At 45.5% G+C, this 4,777-nt stretch overlaps 1 protein-coding gene across 1 annotated transcript in view; it reads left to right on the top strand.

Annotated features, from left to right (window-relative positions):
- Positions 1 to 232: 232 nt before the first annotated feature.
- proza (protein Z, vitamin K-dependent plasma glycoprotein a) overlaps positions 233 to 4,777 on the top strand; it is a 45,889-nt gene continuing 41,344 nt past the window's right edge. The window contains exon 1 of the mRNA XM_087243354.1: positions 233 to 743. The gene's annotated coding sequence lies outside the window, so the exon portion shown is untranslated. The remainder of the gene's footprint in view (positions 744 to 4,777) is intronic.

The following is a 4,777-nucleotide window of genomic DNA, read 5'->3' as shown; positions in this document are numbered from 1 at the left end:
CACTTTTCCTTTTCCCTTCTGCTTTTCTCAAAAGGAGAGCGCTACACATCATGTGCTCAGTAGAACAAAACCCTAACAGTTACTACAACAAACATCAGAACTTTATGGTAAAAATACAGTAGAAACTGTAAAGGAGATTCTATACAGTCAACAGTATGGCTGATATTGTTGTATATTAACCACACACACACACACACACACACACACACACACACATATACACAGCTGAAGGCAGAGTTATTCACCCCCTGATTATTCCCCCAGTTTCTGTGTATCAGAGAGCAGATTCCTCCAGCACATCTCTGCTCATAACAGTGTTCATAACTCATCTCTAATAGCTGATGTGTTTCTTCTTCTCCATGATGACAGCACATAATATTAGACTAGATCTTCTTCAAGACACTAGTGTTCAGCTTACAGTGACATGTAAAGGCTTCACTAGGGTAATTAGGGTAAAGTTAGAGTAATTAGGCAAGTCATTGTATAACAGTGGTTTGTTCTGGAGACAATCCAACACTAATATTGCTGAAGGGGTGAATAATATTGAGCTTAACATGACTTTAACACTATTAAACACTGCTGTTATTCTAGTACAAATAAAACACATATTATCAGACACACTGTGAACATTTCCTGAATCTGTTCAACATCATCTGGGCGATACTTATAAAAGAAAAAGCTATTCTAAAGGGGGTGAATAATTCTGACTTCAGCTGTTTATGTGTATATGAAGGACATTTATTGTTAAGCAGGTTAGAGATTGTTACAGATGTTATTGTACAGTTTTTACTGTTAAAAAATGGTATTTACCATAAAATAAATGTAAAATGTTTGCAGTAAACTACCTTATTTTATTAGCATAGTGTTAATTATATTTCTTAAGGAATGAAATACAGTAGTTTACCATAAAATTTAGTCATTCAGTCATTAATTTTGGCTTAGTCTCTTATTCATCAGGGCTCACTACTGCGGAATGAACCACTAACTTATTCCAGCATATGTTTTACACAGCGGATGCCCTTTCAGCTGCAACCCAGTACTGGGAAACACTCATTCACACACACACACACACACACACACACACACACACACACACTCCTACACTAAGGTCAGTGTAGTTGATCAGTTCCCCTATAGCGCATGTGTTTGGACTGTGGGGGAAACCGGAGCACCCAGAGGAAACCCACACCAACACGGGGAGAACATGCAAACTCCACACAGAAACACCAACTGACCCAGCCGAGACTCAAACCAGTGACCTGAGTGCTGTGAGGCCACCACTAAGACACTGTGCTGCCCAAAGTTGTAGATGAAGTTGAAGAGCATGGGTCTGGGGGGTTGGGGTGGGATTTGGGGTGTGGTAGTGTCACGAACAAAATTGAAGAGGGAGTGGGGGCACGAGGGGCATGGGGTCACAGACGAAAGCGAAGAGCCTGGGTGAGGGGGAGAGCGAAACTCAGGAGCCTGGCTGGGGGTTAGGACGAAAATGAAGAGTGAGGGGGGAAGGGGGGCAGAAGGGGGGTGACGTCACAGATGAAAGTAAAGAGCGTGGGTGGAGGGGGGGCAGAAGGGGGGAGGTGTCATGAACAAAAGTGAAGAGTGTGGGTGGCGAGGGGCAGAAGGGGGGTGATGTTGTAGATGAAAGTGAAGAGTGGGAGGTGGGAGAGGGCAAAAGTAAAGACCGTTGGGGGGGGGGGGGTTAATGTCGAGGACGAAACTGAAGAGTGAGGTGGGAGGGACCAGAAGGAGGGGGGGGGGTGCGTCAGACAAAAGTAAAGAGTGACGGTGGAGGGGGGGGGCAGCAGAAGGGGGGTGATGTCGCAGACCAAACTGAAGAGCGTTGCTGGGGCGGAGGTCATCACGGATGCTCCCCTGACTGCTGCTGCTCTAGCTCGCCTCTGTGGACGTGCCGGCCCTGGTCGTGTCCCACTGTGTCTCCTAATGACAGATGTCTCGTCTCTGAGAGGGAGCTCAGCTCTCTGCTGGCCAGGTGACATGTATGATCATGTGTACAGTGTGGCTGTGATCTCCACAACTTTACCTTACAGATGAACCATAACACACGAGTGTGTATCTCACAGTGGACTGGTGTGTACAGTACTGTAGTATTATACACGTGTGGACCGTCTGTGTGTGTGTGTGTGTGTGTGTGTTTAATCTGTCTACAAACATCAGCTCATGTCCAGACTGAACATGCAGGAGCAGCATGCTAATGAGACTCATTTAAATATTCAGTTAAAATGTAAATAACTGAAGTCAAACGGATGCAAATAACTAAATAAGAGCACTTTCTCTGTGTGTGATGGGGTGTGTGTGTGCGCATGCGTGCGTGTGTGTGTGTGCAGGTTTGGCAGTGTGGCTGTGCGTGACTAGCAGAGATACACCTGTCTGCTGCTCAGGTGAGGGAGGGAACGAGAGCACGCAGAGGCCTGCATACTGAACAATGACTGCTATTGTGACGAGATCTGACTGCTCACACACACTCCATCACACACACACACGCTCACGCACACACAGCTGCTCAGTCACTGTACGCCTCAGTGAAGACTCAGTGTGTGTGAGTGAGTGTGTGTGCTGGAGACGGTGAGCATCAGGATCAGCAGGAACAGAAGATGTGTGTGTGTGTGTGTGTGTGTGTGTGTGTGTGTGTGTGTGTGTGTGTGTGTGTGTTGCAATGCTGCTGATCAGATATCCGCCACAGGTCTGTAGAGGATCAGAGCACTGAGCTTCACTCCTGTAGTCACTTATTCATCAGGGGTCGCCACAGCGGAATGAATCACCAACTATTCCAGCATGTGTTTTACACAGTGGATGCCCTTACAGCTGCAACCCAGTACTGGGAAACACCCATACACACTCATTCTCTCTCTCTCTCTCTGACACACACACACACACAGTCAGTGATCAGTTCCCCTATAGCGCATGTGTTTGGACTGAAACCAGAGCACCCGGAGGAAACCCACACCAACCCGGAGGAAACCCACGCCAACACGGGGAGAACATGCAAACTCCACACAGAAACACCAACTGACCCAGCCGAGACTCAAACCAGAGACCTGAGTGCTGTTAGGTGACTGTGCTGACCACTGCACCACCGTGACGCCTTAAGTATGTTCTATGTAATTAGCATGTTATGCCATGTAACCTGTTTAACAACGAGGTTCCAGACAGCAGGTAAAACAAAAACAATAGCCCCAAAAAATAGTAAATAACGGGGTGAGAATGTGTTAAAATCTGAACACCTGGTAAAGTCAGGCGACGGCGACAGGCGACAGAAATTACAGATCTGGAAAAGCGTGCACAGCGCCCTCTGCTGGATTCACCAAAGCAGAAACTGCAAAACAATGTAGCTCCTGAGATGTGTTTGCTGCTCTACAGAAATGTGTACAGGGGTACGTTTTCCGAATGATAGATCTGATAGATGTCATAGTGGTGACCTTCACAAACGTCAAGCTGTAACATCATTAGACGCTGGTATTTGGTTGATTTTAGGTTGGATGTTGAACATTAACGTCAGCATGATGTTGGTTCTGACATGAACCCAGTTTACATTTCTAAACAATATCCAGTTTAACCATTCACCCCCCTGTTAAATCCTTTCAATATCTCCCAGATGATGATGATGAGCAGATTCAGCAGTTTCTCTCAGTGTTTCCTCTAATGTTTGTTCTTCTGGAGAAAGTCTGATGTGTTTTATTTGTGCTAGAGTAACAGCAGTGTTTAATAGTGTTAAAGTCATGTTAAGCTCAATATTATTCACCCCTTCAGCAATATTAGTGTTGGATTGTCTCCAGAACAAACCACTGTTATACAATGACTTGCCTAATTACCCTAACTTTACCCTAATTACCCTAGTGAAGCCTTTACATGTCACTGTAAGCTGAACACTAGTGTCTTGAAGAAGATCTAGTCTAATATTATGTGCTGTTGAAACTGAAATTTGGGGGAAATATACAGGAGGGTGAATAACTCTGATTTCAGCTCTGTATGTGCATATTTGTAATGCCAGTGGTTGAACATTTGCAGTATTATAACATGTATTTTATTTATGAAACCCCAATATGAGCTAGTGTGTCACATGTAATAAGTCAGATTTGTGTTTTGGGGTCAGTCTGGCGCTGTGGATTTGGCCACCGGTTCTCCAACACATCACAGTGGAGATCTCATCAGTCAAACATCGAGGAAATAACCGTGATGCTGTGATTTAATCACACAGTAATGTCAGATATCAGCCTGTATAAGTATACACTCACCGGCCACTTTATTAGATACACCTCACTAGTACCTGTTGGACCACCTGTTGCCTTCACAGCTGCCTTAATCCTTCAGAGATTCAGCAAGCTACTGGAGATATTCCTCAGAGATTTTGCTCCATGATAGCATCACACAGTTGCTGCAGATTTGTCGGCTGCACATCCATGATGCCAATCTCCCGTTCCACCACATCCCAAAGCTGCTCTATTGGATTGAGCTCTGGTGACTGTGGAGGCCATTTGAGCACAGTGAACTCATCATCATGTTCACCAGTCTGAGATGATTGAGCTTTATGACATGCTGCGTTATCCTGCTGGAAGTAGCCATCAGAAGATGGAGACACTGTGCTCATAAAGGGATGGACATGGTCAGCAGCAATACTCAGGTAGGCTGTGGCGTTGATGCTCAATTGGTACTAATGGACCCAAAGAAAATCTCCCCCACACCATTACACCACCACCACCAGCCTGAACCGCTGATACAAGGCAGGATGATCCATGCTTTCATGCTGTTGAGGCCAGAT

This window comes from Danio rerio, chromosome 3 (assembly GCF_052040795.2).
Source record: "Danio rerio strain M-AB ecotype USA chromosome 3, GRCz13ab, whole genome shotgun sequence".
NCBI classification, from domain to species: Eukaryota; Metazoa; Chordata; class Actinopteri; order Cypriniformes; family Danionidae; genus Danio; species Danio rerio.
The sequence above is the reverse complement of the archived record's forward strand: the minus strand, read 5'-3'. Positions and strand labels throughout refer to the sequence as shown.